The sequence below is a fragment of the Oreochromis niloticus genome, unplaced genomic scaffold (assembly GCF_001858045.2).
Source record: "Oreochromis niloticus isolate F11D_XX unplaced genomic scaffold, O_niloticus_UMD_NMBU tig00006757_pilon, whole genome shotgun sequence".
Lineage (NCBI taxonomy): Eukaryota > Metazoa > Chordata > Actinopteri > Cichliformes > Cichlidae > Oreochromis > Oreochromis niloticus.
In genome coordinates, this window is record NW_020328160.1 from 1 (window position 1) to 24,777 (window position 24,777).

At 41.0% G+C, this 24,777-nt stretch overlaps 1 long non-coding RNA gene across 1 annotated transcript; it reads left to right on the forward strand.

Moving 5' to 3' along the window:
- The first annotated feature begins 17,816 nt into the window (after positions 1-17,816).
- On the forward strand, positions 17,817-18,523 carry LOC112845335 (uncharacterized). Its single transcript, XR_003218154.1, has 2 exons — positions 17,817-18,126; positions 18,201-18,523. It is a non-coding gene; the product is annotated as an uncharacterized LOC112845335 (long non-coding RNA).
- Positions 18,524-24,777: the final 6,254 nt, after the last annotated feature.

Below are 24,777 nucleotides of genomic sequence, written 5' to 3' on the forward strand. Positions count from 1 at the left end.
GCCTGGAAGTAATAAATGCATGAACTACTTTTTTAGCATCACTCCGAGACAGGATATTTCTAATTTTAGAGATGTTGCGCAACGGAGAAAGCGGTTACATATTTGTTTAATATGTGCGTTGAAGGACATGTCTGGTCAAAATGACTCCAAGTTCCTCACAGCGTTACTGGAGCCAGGTAAGGTACGCATCCGAGTAAGAATCTGCTTAGATACCATATTTCTAAGATTTCAGGGCGAGTACAATAACCTCAGTTTGATCTGAATTAAGAAGCAGAAAGTTAGCGGCCATCCAGGTCTTTATGTCTTTAAGACATTCCTGCAGTTTAACTAATTGGTGTGTGTTACCTGCTTCATGGACAGATAGAGCTGGGTGTATCTGCATAGCAGTGAAAATGTATGCTATGTCTTCTAATGATGCGCCTAGGGAAGTGTATAATGTAAAAGCATTTGTCCTAGCACCGAACCCTGTGGAACGCCATAATTGACCTTAGTGTGTGAAGAGGACTCTCCATTTACATGAACAAATTGAGTCTATTAGATAGATATGATACAAACCACTGCAGCGCAGTACCTGTAATACTACAGCATGTCTAATCGCGCTAATAGATATATGGTCAACAGTATCGAACGCTGCACTGAGGTCTAGCAGGACAAGCACAGAGATGAGTCCACTGTCAGAGGCCATAAGAAGATCATTTGTAACCTTCACTAAAGCTGTTTTGTGCTGTGATGAGCTCTGAAACCTGACTGAAACTCTTCAAATAAGCATCCTTGCAGATGATCTGTTAGCTGTTTGACAACTACTCTTTCAAGGATGTTGATATGAAAGGAAGGTTGGAGACTGGCCTATAATTAGCTAAGACTGCTGGGTCTAGGGATGGCTTTTTGAGTAAAGGCTTAACTACAGCCACCTTGAAGGCCTGTGGTACATAGCCGATTATTAGAGATGAGTTGATCATATTTAAGATTGAAGAATTAATTAATGGCAGGACTCTTGAGCAGTTTGTAGGAATGGGGTCTAAAAGACACGTTGATGTTTGGAGGAAGTAATTATTGAAGTTAACTCAGAAAGATCAATTGGAGAAAAAGAGTCTAATGAATATCAATGGTACTGAGAGTAGCTGTAGATAATATTACATCTGTGGGATGATTATTGGTAATTTTTTCTCTAATGATAAAAATTTTATTTGTGAAGAAGTTCATGAAGTCATTACTAGTTAACGTTAAAGGGATGTTGGCTCAGTAGAGCGGACTTTTGTCAGCCTGGCTACAGTGCTGAAGAGAAACCTGGGGTGTTCTTATTTCTTCAATCAGTGATGAATAGTAAGATGTTCTGGCTTGCGGAGGGCTTTCTTATAAAGCAACAAACTATTTCTCCAGGCTAAATGATCATCTTCGAAATTTGTGACACGCCATTTCCTCTCCAGCTTACGAGTTATCTGCTTTAGGCTATGTGTTTGAGAATTATACCACGGAGTCAGGTACTTCTGATTTGAGACCTTAGTTTTCACCGGAGCTACAGTATCCAGAGTCGTACGTAGTGAGGAGGTAAAATTATTAACAAGATGATCGACCTCTGTTGGAGTAGCGTTCAGATAGCTGCTCTGCTCTATGTTGGTACAGGGCATTGAAGATGATAACAGTGGGTGGATTATATTCTTAAACTTAGTTACAGCACTTTCAGAAAGACATCTACTTTGATAAAGTCTACTCTCCACTGCTGTGTAATCAATTATTGTAAATGTAAATGTTATCAGGAAATGATCAGACAGGAGGTGGTTTTCAGGAAACACTGTTAAATCTTCAGTTTCTATGCCATATGTTAAAACAAGATCTAGGGTGTGATTAAAGTGGTGGGTGGGTTCTTTTACATTTTGAGAGAAGCCAATTGAGTCTAATAACAGATTAAATGCCATGTTGAGGCTGTCATTCTTAGCATCTACATGGATGTTAAAATCACCCACAATAATTATTTTATCTGAGCTGAGCACTAAATCAGATAAAAAGTCTGAGAAATCAGACAGAAACTCTGTGTAAGGCCCAGGTGGACGATAGATGATAAGAAGTAAGACTGGTTTCTGAGTTTTACAGCTGGGGTGGACGAGGCTAAGCATCAGGCTTTCAAATGAATTAAAAGTCTGTCTTGGTCTTTCGTTGATAAATAGGCTGGTGTGAAAAATTGCTGCCACACCGCCCCTCGGCCTGTGCTTCGAGGTTTCTGGTAGTTAGAATGACTCGGGGGTGTTGATTCATTTAAACTAACATAATCATCCTGCTGCAACCAGGTTTCTGTAAGGCAGAGTAAATCGATTTGTTGATCAATTATTAAGTCATGTACTAACAGAGACTTGGAGGAGAGAGACCTAATATTTAATAATCCACATTTCACTGTTTTACTCTTTGGTTCAGATGTGGATACTGTATTGTTCTTTCTTTGTGATTTTTTATGTTTAAGTTGTTTATTGCTGGTTTTTAGTTTGTTTTTTGTCTGTTTGGGAGCTGACACAGTCTCAATGGAGATGGGTTTTTGGGGGTTAGCAGGAGGAGAGAAGCTGCAGAGAGGCGTGTAAGACTGCAACTCTGCTTCCTGGTCCCAACTCTGGATAGTCATATTTTGGGGGTTTAATAAATTGGTCCATATTTCTAGAAATGAGAGCTGCTCCATCCAAAGTGGGATGGATGCCGTCTCTCCTAACAAGACCAGGTTTCCTCCAGAAGGTTTGCCAATTATCTATGAAGCCCACATCGTTTTTCGGATTCTAAACTGACCGCAGGTGTGAATGTGAGTGTGGATGATTGTCTTTCTATGTTAACCCTGGGCAGTTTAACTTGTACCCCTCACTTCATGGTAGCGCAATAAGTGGGAGAACACCTATTCCGACACCCATATCTTAGATTAAGCTAATAGTATTAGTGCGCTGTTATCAAACGTTACCTGGATTATGGTATATTCAAAACTTTACATGGAAGAGATAAGAGTGCGTGCGTATATGCTCACTTCTGACGATGATAATATGATAAGGTGTTATCTCATCTGTACTTGAAAGTACTTCAAACACCACATGCACATGCAATCTTATCTGTGTGTCTAACGATCTATAAGTGAGCAAAGACAGTGTTATAAATATTTTGAGTCATTTCTATGCCTTGAAAGTACTTACTCAGTACTTACTCAGCGCACACACAGATATTATATTCAAAATCATAACGGTCACGCCTTCGATTTCTTACCGCTACTTTTCGTACAGCATCCAGGAAATGACGTAGACTGTTTCTACTGCATCATTTGCATTTTACATTCACTCTGTGGGCACATCTCCGCTAAAATCTCATATAAACCATTTCTACAATCACCAAACACAACGAAAACAAGCCATGATTAAAAGAGCAGTTACGTAAATGCACACAAGTCCACTAAACAAACAAAACTGAACCACAAATTCATCAGACCTCATGTAACCGGATAAAGAAAGGCTGGTTATCTTCCAGAGCTATCACCGATTCCAAACACCAAGCTTCACCGCGCTCTGACTAAAATTCACTGAAAGAGCCGCAAAAGAAGACCACAAAAACCACCACAGTTATCTAGAGAATCTAAAGAACAGCACAAATTCCAAAGCATGTAAAACACAAGAGCTGTGTCAAATGTTTCACTTGATTTATACGTTATTTATACCTCGAGCACCCTTTTTTCTTTCTTAATCATTTTTTTTGTTTTTTTTCTCCTAATGTATTCCTTTTTTGTTTACCGACTTGTATTTGTATACATGAGTTGTAAAAGATACTGCAAGCTGTGACATTTTTCCTGCCCTTTCTATAACTTCATTATTATGTATATTTGTTCTTTAGTTGTTCAACTTCAAAAAGTAAAAAAGAAAAAAATATTGGCTCAAAAAGTATTTTTAGGCCTGTTAATAAAATTAAATAATTTCTGCTGTTTAATACCTAAAAAATTCAACTGACATGGTGTTCAATGTGTGCAAAATTGGGCCTTTTTGTTCAACGTCTGGATATTTATGTGTTGGCAGTGCTGTAATTTTTCACGGTTTCACTTTAGAAACATAAAACTTTGCACAGATGATGTTTATACTGAATTTCGGGAATTAAAGGTCTGCAGCTCAGACACAAGCATTTCACTACATGTTGTACCCTGTATGATTGTGTATGTGACAAATAAAGGTTGTTTGTTTCTTTGTTTGTTGTGAAATGTGAACTGAAGCATGTTTTTAAAAGGGTTATATGTTAAAAAAACTAAATAAAAAAATCAGGCGGGAATAAAATCTACTCACTTTTTCTGTGTTCCAGTCTCAGTAACTTTGACACAGTAATATCTGCTGCAATATTTACACCTCTGATGACATTTCACAAGTGTTAGCTTTCTTTTGATACCACGATTGTATACACAGAGTTTGTAATTGCACTCAATTAATTTTGGGCATTTCATTTTCGAGCAGGAAGCTCAGAAAACCCTTTGGGGCTCAGGTTAAAGAACTGGACCACTACAGGTTTTAGAAAACCCATCCAGAATAATTTTGTCCATCTGGGCCCATATAGGGACATCAAAGGTCAAAACTTCTGTTGCCCTGTGGAGGTTAAGCGTGGGTTTGCCCTGCTCACACACTCCCGCCCACAACTACCCACTGTGAGCCCATGCAAGTAATAACGTTTTGGCACATTACTTATGATAAGAAGCCACCATGAGGGGAAATACAGTTGTGGAGAAGATGAAACCAAAGCACCTGTTTGATTACACTGTCAGAAATATGAGGCTGGGAGGAGGCGACTGATGCAAAGCCCCAGGGAAAAGGAAAGTTAACGATTTTTTCATTCCAAAAAATCATTTATACAGTTCAGTGGTCTACAGACAGACTGAAGAGAGAAACAAAGCTAGTATCGATCTGATACCAATACCAGTGCTGGTTTGTCAATATTATAAATATTTGGATCAAGCCGCCCACCTACAGACTCATCGACAATAGATTTGTTTGCCTTGAAATGGAACCTTTAATCTCCATATTTTGACTTTTTCACAAAGTATCGAGTTTAATGTTGAAATAGAATAGAATAAACCTTTTTATCCCACAAATGAGAAATGTGGGTGTTACACAGCAAGAGGAATATAAAATATAGAAGGAAGACGCAGAGTGGTTCTATATACATACACACAGATATACAGATAAAAGTGTACAGAGATATTTACACAAGGGGTGAATGATCCTGGTGAAATATACAGTGTAGAAACAAGCTGTAAAGTGAGCAGCAGCAATTAAAAACATTTGATATGTCAATTAAACAGGTGATGAGTGAGATAACCATGTTAAACTGGATTATAGAGTCTGACAGCTGCTGGTAAGAATGACCTGCGGTCGCGCTCCTTCCTACACTGTGGGTGTAAAAGTCCACTGCTGAAGGAGCTGCTCAATGCTCGTACAGTCTCATGCAGGGGGTGGGAGGGGACAGGTCATTATGAGGTCAAGCTCTCCTATGTCCAGTGGAATATCTGCAGCTGAGCAGTGGGTTTCGGGCAGAATGTTTCCAGGCATGTAGTCTTGGAACATCTCCAGATGGATCGTGGATAAGGCCAGGGCCATAGGCACCGTTCATGCAATCCATGTAGAACTGCAAGGGACTTCCTGTTGACAGACAGAAAAAGAGCGGTTAGTGACTTCCTTCCAAACTATTTTCTCCATGCACTTCATTCCCACGCATTTCTCCTGACCATATGCAGATACCTGGGATGTGGGTGCCATCGTATTTGATATCCATCTCATGCAGACCGGCCTCTGTGGGAGCGTACTTGTCAGCAACTGTGCCATCGTTGTTGTCTGTGATGTCAAGCTTAGCAACTTTGCCTGATGCCATTCGGACCTCACCTAAAGCAGAGGACAAAAACAATGACACACACACATCATTATGCTCAAACTATCTGTTTATTAAGTAGACTTGTTACCTGTGACCTCTCCTTTCTGGATGGTGAATGGAATCACCAGGTCAAATGGTCTCAGACTTGCCACATCCAGCCAGATCATTCCCATTGGTCGGTCTGTTGCCTGAGAGACACGCAAGTGCACACGTCAGATCACAGGTTGTCAAGAGATTGTGGCAACAGTTCTGGTTACAGCGACAACATGTCACAGACTAAATGAACACAGGAAATTAATACAGGACCTGTAACATCAGAAGGCTGTGGCTTCTTAACATTATGCAGCTCTGCTGAACTGTCCATGTGTTTCAGGCATCCCGTTTTTGACATGGAGAGAGAGAAATGAGAGAACGCACCCTCTCAGTGATGAAACACCTGCAATGAGAGACAGCAGACAATGATGCAGTCTGATGAAAGGAGACCATGTGTGCTATAGATGACAAAGGGACAACAGGGAGAAGCTGAACAAAAACTGAAGCTGAGAAGGCCGAGAGACCGGAGGCTGAGGTTTTAGATACCCAGGGCTGTTGGGGCATTTGGCTCTGTTGCATGAGCTGGTCTGACGGAGCTCCTTCCAGTACTTGGAGGGTGTAGGCAGGGATGATGGAGGGAATTGAGAGAGGGAAAAAGATAAGGCATTGGAGCGGATTAAAACGGCGTCAAAGTGATATAGCGAAACGGCTGCAGCCATCAGGACCAATCACAAAGCCTCTGTAGGGGAATGGATCTGTGCTCCAGGGCACTCGTAAATCCTGTAACCTCAGCAGTTACTGTACTGAGGAGCAACGTAAACACTCTTCATTATCAAGTTCGACTTGTAATGCGCGCCATTTCTACATCAACTGCCTATTCATCTGAAAATGTGTTCTTATACAGACCCCACTCCTTTATACCGTCTTACTGACACTCCACTGAGAAATGAGAACTTTCCTTAAATGCACTTTAAAAGTACTTCATCAGTACTAAATGGCTGAAAAATAAAAACAATTAAAAATGAAGCCAGTACAGCTGTGACAAACAATGTGATTCCTCCAAGAGTCATTCTCATATAAGCTCCCATGTCCACCTTTACAGCAGGAAAAAAAAGCTGTTTTTGGACAGCATGGGCAGTTTTTCACAGCAACACAACATATGCGACTTTATTGGCTTTAACAAAGATATTCAATCAGGGCTTTGGCATCTGGGACTGCTTATGCATTTACTTCAGTCGGTGGCATCTGTCACTCTTATTAGCACTCACTTAAATTGCTTATGTAGAATTTGAGAAAAGCTTATCTTGGGTCTTGCCCACGTCCTATCTACTCGAGTTATCTCGCCCATAGGTGCTTCATGTCGTTGACTTGACGCAGCTTAAGACTCATCATAAGACACTACTGCTTCTCTAACTCGAGGGTCATTCTTGACAACTGTACTCTGCCTGTTTGCGATTGTTTTGACTGAGACTGAAAACTCAGTTTTATTCATGAAAGTTGCCAAAACAGCATGTAGGCACGTAGGATTAAATGCAGCTCACTCACTGCGACTTGGAATGGACTGCTAGGGATGTGCTCCCCTCCAAAGCGAACGCAGATCACATACTCACCAGGCTGTGGCGCTTGAGAAGTGGATGTAGCTGTGGGTAATGAGAAAAGATGAAAAGAACAATTGATAACTTTTTCGTTACGTCCGATCTGTGTGAAGTTCATAGCCAGTGCTCTGACACAGAGCCATCAACCTCTGAACGCTTAAAAAGCACCAGTGTATCCAGAAAACACATTACATGTGGTGATAAATGCCCTGCCCAAGTGCCCCCTCTCCCCACTGCCTTTCAGCGGCAGGCAGCAGCAAACAGATTGTCAGAGGAGGCCCAGATGATGATCAAGTTTAACATTGTCTACAATATTGCCAAAGAGTGCCAAAGCACTTTAAGCACAAGCACTATTTCAGTAACTTATCTTTCCTGTAGAACTGTGCTCCAAATAAAGAACTTTGTGTCGACAAGCTTGTTAGTTCATCATTTACAAATCAATATTGTCTGTATGACAGCAATTAAAATAAAGTGAAACATGTAAAACAGTGGGGTTAAGCGATGCGATGAAAAATTTGGGTGCACCTAACTTTTGTGCTGGTGCACCTAAGAAAAAAAGTTAATCCATACAATCTTAGTAATATTTATCACTAGTTTTAAATGTTAAAATTCAAATATTCAAGCAAGTCAATATTCAAGAAAATGCACGTAAAATAAATTAATATTAGTTGTAGTTGGCTTTAAACTTTGGGGTACCGCCTCTCTACTCATTGGCTCCTTTCCCTCCAACAGCACGGTATCCACCAGATTTGGTTCATACCTGAGATATTACAGATTATAAAGTCACATCTACCTTTTTATGCAATTCCCTTCTCACATATACATTGAAACAGAGAAGGTAGGACTGACTAACAACCACAAGAGCTTTCTGAGACTGATTATATACTGATTTTGAGTATAAACACTAGCAAAATGCAAGTTTTGCTGCAGCAGATGTCATTGACTGCTTCAGGGCTTGCTCCCAGCAGCTGGACGGTGTCCCGGAGTAAAGAACTACATATCTAGCTGTTGTGACAGTATCTCCAGTGACAGGTCAGTTCATGTCTACATACTCACTGGCTAAGTTATGGTAGTGAAGGCTCACTTACTCTGTCTTCCACTACTCTCAGACACTGTGTCATATTTTCAGAGGAGCCCAACAAACCACAGATCACTGAGCTGTCCTAACAAATCTCCAGCAATGATGCAACACGTAGGAAGACTGAGTTATAAAGACATGGCAATATTTCAACAAGGTCTTGAATTATGAGGCCCCGTCATATCTTAAACACATTAAGGTATCACATCACCCCGGTACAGCTCTTCACTCTCAGACTAGCTCTTTCTAAAAGTAGAATGGGAGGCAGAGCCTTCAGCTTTCAGGGCTCTGCTCTGAACCAGCTCCCAGTTTGGATTCAGGAGACAGACACCCTCTGTACTTTCAACATTACACTTACAACTTTCCTATTTGATAAAGCATATAGTCAGCCTTGGATCAGGTGACCCTGAACCCTCCCTTAGTTACACTGCAGTAAACCTCTTGTGTGGTTACTTATAGTTACCATTTATGTCTTTATAGTGAGGGTTAATAGTTACTTCCCAACCATTTATTCGTCTTCTATCACTTATTCATCTTCGAGAATGGAGATGTGCATGGCCCGGCAGTCCCTCTGCAAATCTCAACTCTTTGTTACAAACAGTTTTATAAAAGCAACCCCCCATTGTAAACCCCATATGTTGTGTCATTAACCTAAGACACTGCGTGTGTGTGTGTGCCTTCCTGCTGGTCATAAAAGGGTCATCTCCTCTACACTCTGAATCTAATATAACCACCACTACAGTCTACAGCTGATATTCCACTGGCCCTTAGACAGACCTATTACCTCGGTCTTCAGTGTCATCGTCCTCTATTCCAATGCCCTCTGCCAGTTCTTTCTGTTTGCGGTAATTCAGCAGGAATTGGCGAATGCTGAGGTCTTCCTGGTCACCGGAGCTTTGATTGGAGCTGGCAGAAGTACTGGTCCTGCTACAAGTGGAAGGAAACCACCTCGCTAAAGGAAAAACAAGACAACAATATGAGCATAGGTTTGGTTACAATAAAATAAGTCAGTTAATCAAAATCAGTGTGACACAGACGCTGATGTTTTTGAAAAGAGCCCATCAGTAACATTTAATTCATACATTTTTACTGTGCGGGCTTGTAAAACTTCTGTATGAATATTATTATGAATATTAATTCTACAACAGAAAACCACTCAGCAATTAAACCATCACGATGTATTAAATGTTTCCAAAGATATTGATAATTTGATAACGAGCAAATTATACATCCTGAAGTGTACTCCTTGATAGAAACTTTGAAAGGCACTGCAGAAAACATAAAGTTAAGCAACATAAAACATGTGGCAGAGCATGCAATGAGTCACATTTTCTTCCTTGTCCTCTTTGACTCCCAGTATACGTGAGACTCAAGCTGACATCACTGTTGAAATCTTACCCAGTGCCTTCATGAGCGCGTGCAGCGCGGAGCAGAAAAGAGCAGCTGTGCGCTCGTAGCTGAGATCCAGATCCTGAACCATGTCCCCGACCAGCAGGCTGCAGTCAGAGTGAGTCAACAGAACTGTCAACACCGGTGGAGCCTGGCCAACAAGACAGGATTATAATGAAATACAGTACAAGCTCAGGGCAGCACAGGCTTAAGCAGACCAAGGAGGAAATCGGGTAAACCCTCCAGCAGTTATTTCTGTGTCCATTTTGGGTTAAAAACAAAAACACCTCATAACTACCTGTGGATGCTGGCTGAGTCTCTGAAGGTTGAGTGATATGTCATTAAGCAGGTAGTCAGAGTTCTCATTGATCAGTTCCTTGAGGGAAGCGTATCCACAGACCTTATTGATGTTCCATATGGAGCTCAGCGCCGCCTGGCTGACCAGCAGCGTCTCCTCACCAGCTTTCTCCAGCACAGGATACAGCCAGGTCGTCAACAAGGGACGGAAATCGCGGCCCAGCGCCTGAGCACAGCAGGCCAAGGCCTCCAGTTGGATGCACAGCTGACAGATGTTGCTGTTGAGCTGGTGGATCGTGGATGCAGATCATTTTAGATGTTTCAGTAGCAGCCTGATGAAATTAGCTGTGTCGTTAACCCACTTCAGCCATCCAAACAGATGACCATCTAAGGTGAATTATGCAGATCACTAGCACAGTACACAGATTACCACTTCTGATTCCAGCCAGACTTGTTGTTACTTCATTCTAATCATGCAGTAACAACAAAGATTTATTCCTACTGGCTTTTTAAAATGTGCTTCTTCTATTCTAGAAAAACAAAAACATGTTATCACAGGGTTTGCTTTTATTCAATGACATTTGTGTTGGCTGTGTCAGTTGCAGGCAAACATTTATCATTATTTTAAATCTATTTTTATGTTTTAGGATTTTGTAAACTGCCTTTTTTTCTCAGTTTACAATGTAAACTGCCTTTTTTTATGTTAGATATTAGGAAATACCTTCAAATTAGTGCATATTTAACTTGTTACACTGCCTTAATGTTGCCTGCATGGGATCTCCTCATCAGCATATGACTGTACCCTGGATGATGATATGTGAGGAGCTTGAACTTTACTATGTGCACGAGAAAATGCTAACTTCCTGGTTTGAGGCCGGATGTGGGGTTGCACATTTCCGGTAGCTTTACTTTGCGGTAAATCGCTACTGCGAAGATATACTCCAAAATCATGTCCAAAACTTGAAAATGGAAAGATTGCGTTAAGTTCCAAAGAGCAGAAGGTGGGAACACTCACCACTGTTGTGTCACAAAAAAATCTAATGATAGATTTTGACGTTTAAAGATAGGCTGGTTAGCTCCCAGAGCTATCACTGACTCCACACACCAAGTTTCACCACGATCAGACCAAAATTCACTAAATTAGCCACAAAAGAAGACCACAAAAACACACAGCGGCGCAAATGCGCTAAAACAGAAATTGGTTTACCGTACCGATTATTTTCGCCGGTAGCCGGTAACCACGTGATTGACATTTAAAGAGTTTAGATCGATTGGTTGTTTGCATCACTCAACACAAGCAGAACTGCATCACTGCAGCATAAGACACATCGTCCACATTCAGAAGCACATCTCTGTATAGTGACTGGTCTTATTCTTTAAACAGGCAAATGTTCAGCATTCAAACTACAGGTGAACAACAGTCACAGATGTTTCCCGTTGTGTCCACACCTACACAGCATGTTAACAAACCGTGAAAAAAGCCACACAAAAAATGAACGATTGCTGGTGAGGGTTTCTATACATTAGTATGTATGAAGGGTATGTTGTGACTTACCTTCTAAATTAAAAAGTGCAGTACTGGATGTCCACGATGTCCACGCATCAAAAAAATAAAATTGGCTACTTGATTTCACCCATCGCTGGTTATTTTACAACATAACACCGCAATAAACGAGGGACAGCTGAGAAATATAACATTTGAATCCCTTTTCTCCTTTGCTCTGAGGCGTGGGGGCAAAATATCGACAAGTCCGTGAACATCATTTACAGATATATTGGGTAAATGACCAAGACATCTATAGAAATGTAAATCGACGCTTAATTCATTCATTTGGCTAACTTCTTTTGGACATTAAACAGGGCGCGAATAGGACACCGGAAACAAAGCTCCACACAGGATTTTCCGCACCGGAACTAGCATATGCTATCGTGCACATATCACTTGATTCGCTAACAGAAACTAATTTAGCTAGCTTAGCACACATGTCTTGTGGCAAGATATATGCACCTAAATGCTTTAAGTCATTGGCTGTTCTGCCAAATTGCCACCAAGCTGCAACTTTGTGAGCTGACTGTTTGGCGATTTTTGTGTTTTAGACAACAAAAAGAAAAGAAAAAGATCTACAGATTCAGGCTTTTCCTTACCTGTGGTAGTGGCTTAGAATGACGTCACTGACATTGGTTTAATATGAAAACAAACTTTGTCAAACCAAAAAAAAACCAAAAAAAGAAGAAGTGAGTCGGCGTGTCATCTTTACCAGCACCATACATGTTTTGCACACAAAAAAACAAGTATTGCCGAACAAAAGATAAATGTCCTTTTTTTCCTAATTTCACCGGCTGGTCGTTTGGCGTAAGACGTAAGAAGTGGCGCTTTGAATCTAGCGCCCGAGTTCGAACCCCTCACGGACTCGCTGCCACGACCCTTGCTTGGGGGCGGGGAGAAGCCAAGTCGCTTCTCCTTTTTCCTGCTCTTGCCAACTCCTCCGCCTCTCTCTTATTACCTTTTATTACCGCAAAATACCCATGCTTGTCAGCTCTTCATTCCTCAGCTATTTGCTGCTTATTACTCCACCTTCCGCAACTTTCTCTCTTCAGGCTACCAACTCTGCCTTCATTTTTTCACACTGTCTCCGACACTTTTACATCAAATTATTACCACCTAATAAGCACAGTGACAGAGGGACCCCAGGCTTTTTTTCCGTAAGTTACATGTGTTTGTGTCCGTAACTACCGTCCTTAGCTAGGTCCTCAAATCTAGGCAGCTAAGATGACAACTGGGCTCTTCGGGGAAACTTGTTTTGTAAAGTTGCTTTAGCTAATCCGTAGAGGCCAATGAATTGACCGTGACTAAAGAAATGATGAGAAAAGCACTGGGTTGCTGTTGTTGCTCTCCGGTCACTGATGCTAGCTAAGAGGATGTAATAAAGGCAAGGTAGCAGAGATGAAAAAGGAGTGGTTGTTGATAAATAAGTGGAGAAAAAGGTGGGCAGGGAAAAAAAGCAGGTGTGAGTGTGTGAAATGTGGTGAGTATTTGAGTGTAAAAATGTGTGGTCTCCTGCGAAAGGCTGGGTGCCCGATGTGCACCTTGCGCTCTTTAAATACAAGGATATTCCACGTTCTGCTCGCCCATCATGTGGCGACATGTGGTGGGCTAGCAGGTTCATAACATAGAGGCTCAGGTTTGAGCCCTCGGCTCACCTGCCTCTCTATGTTCATCTGCTAGGGGAGGTCCAGGCAGGGGATCTTGGAGTGAAAATTCCGAGGGATGAACCTTGTTCAGCCTGGACTTCCCCTGATTTTGATTTTGATTTTTCTCTGTTTTTCTTTTACCTGCCAGCAACAAACAGCCCAGCCTGATTTATGGACCTCCTTCTTGTCATGGCTACCAAGGACCACTCTTCTTCTGCCAACAAGTCATTGCCTGACAAATAATTATTTCCTATGTTTCCCTATGGGGTTTTTTAATCTCCAATATCTTTACATATCTTGCTAGATAGACTTCCCTCAACAGGGTTTACAAACGCCTTATCCTCTTTGTCCACTTCAAATAACTTTAAACAACTATTCTTAGATTTCTTGCAACATCTGCTGTCCTCTTGCACAGATTACGCTTTTTAAAAACTAACAAACACTTTTTTTAACGTCAACCCATTGTTGGAACTAGATAAATAAAGCATATATAAAAGTCACTACCAAAAACTCATTGCAGCTTCTACCTTGTTATAGGAATGTTGTTTGTGGCTCAAGATGACTTGATTTCATCCATGAAGGATACATTTGATATATGTTTTCACATATTATAGACCAACAAGTTATTATAGCAGTTTAAATACGAGCGATCGGAAGCATGTGCTGATCAGCTTCAGTTTCTTCTCTGAAGTTGCTCTATTTCTCTTCAGGTTTCTCTCAGACCAAGATTGAATGTGATGACAAGGGTGATGGATGGTGTGACATGTGCTGCTGGCCCACAGAACCAGGTGAGTATGCTGTCCATGTGCTCTGCAACAATGAGGACATCCAACACTCTCAGTTAAGATTAGTTTTCATGATTGTTGCCTCAAGACCTGAGATCATGGTGGTGGGCTTGTGATGGACACACTTTTCATGGCTGAAAGCTCTCCTGTAGAGGCTAAGCCCTCTCGATCAACAACACACCTGCCGCTAACTACGTGTGTCTACCTTAAATATCTTTACAAACTCAAAATGTGACCTCTAGCACCAAACGCTTGCTGCAGTTCTTGGTGTCAGAGGTGACACACAAGGTATCGGGTTTTAGGTGCAATTACTTTTTCATATAGGACCAAGTATGTTTGGATAGCTTTTTCCCCTTGAAAACTGCCGTTTAATATTACAAATTCTTGTCTAATATTATAAATGTATTGATCTGAAACGTGTAAGTGTGACAAATATGGAATAAGATACGAAATCAGAAAGGAGGCAAATATTTTTTCACAGCGCTAAGTCTGTAAATGATCTTCTTTGGCTGTAGTAGATCTTTGACTTGTTCCTTTTTTAATTGTTTGTTTAAAATTGTTTTCTCTAGGTTAAGGCGTACGGTCCAGGCCTTCAGAGCAGTGGTCTGGCTGTTGGAAAACCCACTGAATTCACAGTTGATGCCAAGCAAGGAGGAAAAGCTCCTCTGAAAATTATAGCCCAGGTATATCTGGCTTTGTATATGACCACAAATATGTTAAATATATTGCATGTACCGTATTTTTCAGAGTATGAGTCGCACTTAAAATCCTTTAATTGTGCGCCTTATGTATGAATTCTGGTTGTGCTTACTGACCTTGAACCGATTTTATGTAATACACGGCGCTCAAAAATCTGTCAAAAATGTTTTAGTACGACTTTGGTAAGCTACGAAGTCGCACCGCTTGATGGATTGTCGGAGCATCACGGTTACGTAGTCAGCAGCCTCGCGGAGTGATACGCGCTGCGCTTCAACATAATATTACTGTATTGTGTGTGGATAAGGACCCCAAAATGGCACCTGTTAAGAGACATGCTTACGAAGCGGATTTCAAACTCAAGGCTGTCAGTCACGCAGTAGAACATGAGAATAGAGCAGCTGCGAGAGATTTCAACATTAATGAATCAATGGTACGGAAGTAGAGGAAGCTAGAAGAAAGAGTTGAGTAAAGTTTGACTTATCTGACTGTTTTGTTTCGCTTAATGCGTTTTATAATCCAGTACGCCTCATGTATAAAACCAGACCTGTTCATCAACAGTGCGCCTTATGGTCCGAAAACTACCGTGTGTTAAATCTGATTGAACTAATCCCTTGTCTTCTGCACAGGATGGTGAAGTCAATTCTGTGGATGTCCAGGTTAAGGATAATGGCAACAGCACATACACCTGCACCTACACCCCACGTAAGCCTGTGAAGCAGACTGTGATGGTCTCCTGGGGAGACTGAGAGTCCATTCAGGGTGAGTATGCACTCACTTTCACTCTTGCATGCAGGGTTTGCCTTTTCTTCTCACTGAAAAGTCTCTTGAGTTTTGGTGTTTGTGCCCACAGATGAATATCGGAGCAGGCTGTCATCCAAACAAGGTGAAGGTCTCTGACCCTGGAGTGGCAAATACGGGCCTCCAAGCCTTCCAGCCAACATACTTCACTGTTGACTGCTCAGAGTCTGGTCAAGGTAAAGCTCCATAAAACTGTGTGTGTGAGAGTAAAGAGCGCAAACATATGCTCATGTCAAAGAAATATTCCAAACAACCGATATTACAGGGAAACTTATTTAACCCACCTGCTGTTTGAGGCTAAAAATGACTGTAGAGCATTACCTGCAAAGGTAACATGCTAACACAGCCTTTGTCCTCTGCCATCAGGACAAAGGCTGTTTGCGTTTAGGCTATTCCAATGACATCCTTCAGGGTCAAAGTGGATCCTTCTCAAGGCAGAGGGACCAGGACTCAGCCGCAGTGGTAAGAATACCTGTACTGCCTCACAAAGTCAGAGAGTGCTAACAAAAAACAGTCCGTTTATTTAGTTTATTGGTCTATAATACGGTCTGAATGTTTTCCGTCATACTACATGGAACAACTCTTCATAACACTTTTATGAAAATGTTTGACGAAATTGACAAGATCAAAATTCAAATCACAATGGCAAGGATTTAAAAACAAGAATAAACATGAATAAACAGGGTTGTAGTTGGTACGCGAATGTAAACAGGTCCTTTTGAGCTGTCATTTGAACTTTGCTTTTAAGTGTTTGTCAGGCAGCACAGTGGCACGGTGGTTAGCACTGTTGCCGCACAGCAAGAAAGTCCTGAGTTCAATTCCACCATCAGGCCGGGGTCTTTCTGTGTGGAGTTTGCATGTTCTCCCCGTGTTTGCGTGGGTTCCCTCCGGGTACTCCGGCTTCCTCCCACCATCCGAAGACATGCAGCTTGTGGGATAGGTTAATTGGATAATCCAAATTGTCACTAGGTGTGAATGGTTGTCTGTCCCTGTGTGTTAGCCCTGCGACAGACTGGCGACCTGTCCAGGGTGTACCCCGCCTCTCGCCCTATGACAGCTGGGATAGGCTCCAGCGCCCCTGAAAAGGATAAGCGGAAGCGAATGGATGGACGGATGGATGTTTGTCTAAGCATGAATGTTTTTACGATGGCTTTCCCCCCACCTTGTACGGTTGCCAGTATATTGATGTTTTTATTATTTTTTTAAATGAATCTAAGCTTTTCGAGCAGATCAGAGGTGTCAGTGTATTTTCTTTGGTCTCTGTTCTGGCAGAGATAGCTGTTGGCAAAGACCAGCTTGTGCTGGTGCTTGTTTCTTCCTCCCCGTTATCACCACAGCTTTATTCAAAGAAGGTGATCTGATCTTTTGGCTCGTCTGTCCAATAGTGTAGATTATTGCAGAATTCAGATCAAATCAGGGCCCAAACTTGTGTGAGTAACTTTATGAAGGGAATAAAGGGAACTCTGCCAGCTGCCAGCTGAACTGTGTAAAACCTAAATTACAGTAGACTGGTCTCATTTTGAAGGTTATATGGGCTTATGATTATATTTAGAGATACAACTGTGTAATGTATGTTCTATGTCCTGTTTTTTAGGGGTCTGTCAATGGAAAATTGTACTTAGTAGTCAGTATAAGCTTTTAATGATTTAAGTTTGCATATGATAGAATACTGTATGTTGACCTTTTGATGACTTAGACTGTTGTCCACTACAAGACTGTTTTATAAATTCTTTCTCACAGCGATAATAGCTGAACAAGCAGGAAGAGGAGAGCTGGACACTCTTATCTGACGCTCCCTAACGAGAAGAGAGGCCGCGTCTTTCTGTATCCCACAACACACATGCATACACCTGAACCACTCTTATCTTCACTCCCTACGCACTAACTTTCCTCTGCCTATGAATAGACGTATTCACTGTTGTATTATTTTTGTATATAAATAAAGACAAGTGCAAGAACAGAGCGCGCATCACAGGGCCCCCACTCTGGTGTGAGCGTTCTGTGACCGCCCTTGTATACAAGTGAAAACCACAGCGTCTGTGTGTGTTTCTACCCTTAGACTCTTAGCTGAAGAAGTGTCTTTAGAGTAAATCTCTTGACATTTATTTGGTCCTTCGTAGCCGGGGCAGAAACATCAGAACTGTTATCTGTGACTCTGTTCCAGGATCTGGCATACTGTTTCCTGACGCCGTGGAGCCAGCACCGAAGTCTGTGCACAGCCCTCTTAGACGAGGCCGAAAGCCCTGGAACGTGTGAATTCGGGTCCAGGCCGGTGTTTTTAGTCTGGTCCACGGCGGCGGGATTCAGTCTGACGATCCGAATCACCAGTGAGACGTCTGAGAGGTGAGAAACACTACTTTGGTTAGGAATCGCCATAATGAACCGACAAATAAAATAGGTTAGGAATCGCCTTAATGAACCGACAAATAAAATAGGTTAGGAATCGCCTTAATGAACCGACAAATAAAATAGGTTAGGAATCGCCTTAATGAACCGACAAATAAAATAGGTTAGGAATCGCCATAAGGAACCGAATTAGTAAAAGCGCGCAAATGTCTATGTGTGTGTATGTGTCTGGAAGTAAGTTGATTTTACAGCACAATACGCTGCTGAACTACTTCTATTTTATTTGTTTTCTTTGCTGAGGCTCACGTACTGGTGACAAATGAGAACGGTTGAGTTTTATCTCGTAAAACTGATACCCCTTCATTTTTTAGAAGTGAAGTAGAAGGGCGTATCAGCAACCACTCTGAAGTCAAGCGTGCCAGTGACAGCCCAGCAAAATCTTTGACAATGGGGAATAAACAAGCAAAATTAACACCTGATGAGGAATGTTTAGAAAAGCAACAAACCGGAGCAGGTAGAATAAGTGCAAATAGGTGGAGAAATCCACAAAAAGCTAAAAACCACAGCTGGGAAGGGTAATGCAATCCCTCAGCTGTTACCCAGTTGAAAGCTGTCCTGAAACAAGAAATTACATTAACAAAAGACCCAAAGAAGAAATTAAAACGTGAAGAAGAATATAAACTTTTCCAAGCATGGGAAACTGAAGCTGAAAGGAGAACTGAAAATAAGAAAAAGAAAGAGGAAAATAAAAATCTATTTAAACGCACTTTCATTGAAGGATTACTACCACCCATTAGGTCTCATGTAGAAAAGAATTGGGTAACGCAAGATACGGGCACAGCAGATGAGGCGTTTCAATATGCTAACCATGCACAGACAGTGGTGAAAAAGAAAGAGAAGGTCTCAGTTTTTGCCCTCGACGCTGACACTGTTCTCACAGCTTTCAGTGGAGGCTACAGGAGAGGTTTCAGAGGCCAAAAGAGAGGGAGAGGAATGCGTAGGGCAGGAGCAGGGGGTAGAGACAGGTTTAGACACACACCAAACAGTGACTTTAATACTGCATGCTGGAGGTGTGGAAAAGAGGGACATTTTGCACGTGACTGTAAGAAACAAAGAAGCAGTTCAGATTAGGAAGAACATAATAATCCCTCACCAAGTAAAATTAGAGATCCAAGTATAAGTTTAAAAAGGGCTGGAAACAGACCCAACTGAATACATATAAATGCAAGAGGAATAAAGTTAAATAAAACAACTGTAATGTATTCAAATTGATAAAAGCAAGGATAACAACCTGTAAACTGGTATTAACAATGAAATATAGTTGGCAGGACGACCGTGCCTAGAATGGATAGACTGCATGAAAATACATAACTCACACAAACACATATTAAATGAAATAGAGAGATGCATAAGGTATATTAAGGTTTTGTCATTGTTCAGCCAAGGAAAGTGTGTGAAAAGGAAAATGTCTCCAGCTTGGGACGGGGTGAAACTGCAGATCACCCCCATCCCTTGATGGATGCAAAATAAAATATTGTAATATACTATTGCTGTTATATAAAAAGATAATAACATTAATAATAACATAATATTAATATGAAGAGGCACCTCAGTTAGCTATGATGTGAGGTGGATAATTGTTAAAAGTAGTCTGCATCAAGCTTAAGGTTTGCTCAAATTCAGTATAATGACATATGAGATAAAGAAATATCTAAACTAATTAAGTGCATAGAGGCACTTGACCTGCTTGAAAACCTGTCATCCTAGATGAGACATTGCTGAAATATAGAGCACACCTATACTAACACTAACAAGCTAAACCCTCTATACAACAGCTAAAGCTGCACAATTGAGAAGCTGAATTAAATACATGGTCACTGCTAAGCTGATGAGCAGGTTACACATTTTTAGAGCAGGAGCTACATAAGAACACATCAGAGGGAGGGAAACTGCTATTAAAGCTCAAACATGAAGCCGTCTGTGGGCTCAGTTTTTTTGTTTTTTTTTCCCTCACGCTTCTGATTTGTCTTTGGCAGCAGCCTTTTGCATCCTGACTCGTGTGTAAAGCGTTCAAGCCATCAGTAACTTGTTTTTGTTTTGTTTTGTTTTTTGTTTTGTTGGGTTGAAAATGACTAAATTTGTGATCATACTTGTGGATCACAGTGACACATAATGATTAGGCATATGATTTACTAATGCAGATGTAATAACTTTATTCTAAAATTCAAGGAGAACAAACAAGAACAACATCTTCAGTTGTGTATTGTTGTTGTTCTCTGTGCAGTGTGCTGAGTTTTGTTTTTGTTTCTTTTGTTTTTGAAATGTTGCTTGAGTGATGAGTACTGTAACTTCTGTTCAGAGCCAGCTGAGAGCTGGGTTGTCTGTTTTGTTTTAGGTGACAAGCCAGAAAAGTTAAAACTTAGTTTCTTGTTTTGAAAAAAAGGGGGAAAAGGGAGGTTTTGTGTTTCTCAACCAAGAACAACTACAATTTCATTTTCTGTTTTTGAGAAAGGAGAATTTATAATAATAATAATAATAATAATAATAAAACAAAGAGTGATGTTTTGCTTAAGTGTTGAAGCAGGCTAATACTGCAACATACCGTCTAATGCATGATCTGCGAGCATATATGAAATCATTTTATTTATCTTTAAATAAACTCCAATTATGGAGACCTGAAGTCACATGCTTAGGGCACACCCTCAGGTGAAGGCAGAAAGCTACTAAACAAAGAAAGAAGCCATACAAAATGCGCCACAGCCACAAACTAAGCATTCATATTCTTTCTAACTCTTAGTGAGCCTGAGTTATGACCTTGGCTCCCTGTTTTTCTGCCTCCACCAAAGGTGGGGTGACGCTCCCGTGGCTCTTTACTATCACAAAAAAAAAAAAAAAAAAAAAAGAGAGAGGCCCCTACTCTCTGAATACAATATTCTTTTCATAACTCGGCAGTATGAAATGTCATGAAACAGTGTAACTCACTCACAATAAATCAGCAGCATAGGATAATACAAACCTATCTAATAAATCTAATGATTTTCACATTCTTTTAACTCAGAAGTGTGATGTGGCCTACAGCAGTATCATGATTCACTCATTTTGATTACAGGTATAATGTAATATATAACAGCATAATAATCTCACAACTGCTACAAGCACATTTGCCTTTCTTAACACACGTGAGAGAAAGGCAACTGTTGAGAAAATGCTCTTTTGGGTGAGACAGGCCCAGAGGCCCTGCTTGCAAGCTACTAACACACATACATGCAATGAAGAACAGCTTACACTACAGCACACACTATACATGCGCCTATATCCTTAGTAGTGTTAAAACAGGGAAAACTTAATAGTTTTGTTATCAAATGCTGAAGTTTATCCACTACTAACAAATAAACTCTCTGGGTTGCAGGACAACAACTTCAAAAAGAACGAGACTGGTATGACCAACCAGTGATGAAACAACAAATTTAGTGGTTAAGAGTCAAATTGTGAGATGTTTTCTGCTGATTGAATCATACAAGTGATTACTGAAGGAAGGAAAATTCCTTTTTTGTGCTTTTAAACGTGATCTTACGAATTTTAATATCTACCTGTGTTGTCCTGTCAACTTGGTGGGTTATGAGTTGATTATATTGTGAGGAAAAACAAAAAAGGGGGAGAGAAGGCTGACACAGGGCCTGGCCCGGTGTTTCTCCCCTCTCTGAATAACACAGCCAATACAACATCATTTTCCTGTTCGTCTGTTTTTGTTTTGTTTTTGTTTTTCTCTTATGTTTAATTACAGGCTGCTTTGCCGGTCCTGAAAGCCGAAGCTGACCTGGACTCCTGCTCTCCCCTCTACCATCTCTGACCCTGACCCTGACCAAATGCTGCAGCAGCTGGACCCATAACAACAATCTAAAAATGTCAACAGTGCTACAGGAAAGCGATCTCATGCAGCAGAGACGGAGAGCGTTAAATCCAAGGCCCGTTTCACTACACGGGGAAGATTTCCAGACAGCTCAGCTGACAGAGCTGTGACGAGACGCCCATTAAGCCCGAATGAAAAGTAAGCCGAGCAAAAGAATGCTGACCTTGATAACTCTGCATTAACACTGTACAGGACAGTGACGGACCAACACGGATGATCGGGCAGCAGAAGAAAGGGCGTGCCAGAGACAGGAGGAGCAACTGAGGTCAAAAGGCACCTCAGAATGGACAAAACACAGAAGAAGAAAGGACTGCCCCAATTGGGCCAAAACCAGGACAGACTGAACTTTGAGCAGCAGCAGCAGCAATGGTCGCAACCGGACTGAAAAGGAGGAGGGCAGGACCCCAGGACACGCTTCAGGCCGTGGTTTACCCAAACACCAGAACAGGAAAGTGATAAACACGCCAACATACACTAACATACACATCTACACACACTGACTCAGAATGAAGAGAAACACACACCTGAACAGACGTGCACTTGTTGATTGAGTGAGAAATGACACACACACACATCAGACAATGTACACTCATCAAACATGACTGACGCCCTGAACGCCTTGAGACAGATCCAGCAGCCCAAAATCAGGCCTATGTAAATAATACAAGTGACTGCTAAAAAGACTACTACTCCCTTTTCACTGTGTAATACTTTTGTTAAAAACCAACGGTGCAATAGACTTCAATACTTGAAATACTGAAATACTTGCAATTCCTTTGTATTCTTATTCTTATTTATTCTATTTATCCCTTTTGTATTCTTACTTTTATTTGTGTCTTTGTAACATGTATACTGCCATGTCTAAAACTCATGATTAACCGTATAATTGTTTCCACTGTTGCTGCATACATAGCCGTGACAAATGATGATGATGATGATGACTCCGACCTGTTGGAACATGAAGACTTTGTGTGATTAATGATGGTGTGATAGAAACTGTACAACAAGATGTTACATACTGATATCTCACTTGAAAGTTATACTGACAACAGGAGGGAATGTCAATGGAAAATTGTACTTAGTAGTCAGTATAAGCTTTTAATGATATAAGTTTGCATATGATAGAATACTGTATGTTGACCTTTTGATGACTTAGACTGTTGTCCACTACAAGACTGTTTTATAAATTCTTTCTCACAGCGATAATAGCTGAACAAGCAGGAAGAGAAGAGCTGGACACTCTTATCTGACGCTCCCTAACAAGAAGAGAGGCTGCGTCCTTCTGAATCTCACAACACACACGCATACACCTAAACCACTCTTATCTTCACTCCCTACACACTAACTTTCCTCTACCTATGAATAGACGTATTCACTGTTGTATTACTTTTGTATATAAATAAAGACAAGTGCAAGAACAGAGCACGCATCACAGGGCCCCCACTCTGGTGTGAGCGTTCTGTGACCGCCCTTGTATACAAGTGAAAACCACAGCGTCTGTGTGTTTCTACCCTTAGACTCTTAGCTGAAGAAGTGTCTTTAGAGTAAATCTCTTGACAGTAACAAAGAGTTGAGATTTGCAGAGGGACTGCCGGGCCATGCACATCTCCATTCTCGAAGATGAATAAGTGATAGAAGACGAATAAATGGTTGGGAAGTAACTATTAACCCTCACTATAAAGACATAAATGGTAACTATAAGTAACCACACAAGAGGTTTACTGCAGTGTAACTAAGGGAGGGTTCAGGGTCACCTGATCCAAGGCTGACTATATGCTTTATCAAATAGGAAAGTTGTAAGTGTAATGTTGAAGTACAGAGGGTGTCTGTCTCCTGAATCCAAACTGGGAGCTGGTTCAGAGCAGAGCCCTGAAAGCTGAAGGCTCTGCCTCCCATTCTACTTTTAGAAAGAGCTAGTCTGAGAGTGAAGAGCTGTACCGGGGTGATGTGGTACCTTAATGTGTTTAAGATATGACGGGGCCTCATAATTCAAGACCTTGTTGAAATATTGCCATGTCTTTATAACTCAGTCTTCCTACGTGTTGCATCATTGCTGGAGATTTGTTAGGACAGCTCAGTGATCTGTGGTTGTTGGGCTCCTCTGAAAATATGACACAGTGTCTGAGAGTAGTGGAAGACAGAGTAAGTGAGCCTTCACTACCATAACTTAGCCAGTGAGTATGTAGACATGAACTGACCTGTCACTGGAGATACTGTCACAACAGCTAGATATGTAGTTCTTTACTCCGGGACACCGTCCAGCTGCTGGGAGCAAGCCCTGAAGCAGTCAATGACATCTGCTGCAGCAAAACTTGCATTTTGCTAGTGTTTATACTCAAAATCAGTATATAATCAGTCTCAGAAAGCTCTTGTGGTTGTTATCAGTCCTACCTTCTCTGTTTCAATGTATATGTGAGAAGGGAATTGCATAAAAAGGTAGATGTGACTTTATAATCTGTAATATCTCAGGTATGAACCAAATCTGGTGGATACCGTGCTGTTGGAGGAAAGGAGCCAATGAGTAGAGAGGCGGTACCCCAAAGTTTAAAACCAACTACAACTAATATTAATTATTTTACGTGCATTTTCTTGAATATTGACTTGCTTGAATATTTGAATTTTAACATTTAAAACTAGTGATAAATATTACTAAGATTGTAGGATTAACTTTTTTTCTTAGGTGCACCAGCACAAAAGTTAGGTGCACCCAAATTTTCATCGCATCGCTTAACCCCACTGTTTTACATGTTTCACTTTATTTTAATTGCTGTCATACAGACAATATTGATTTGT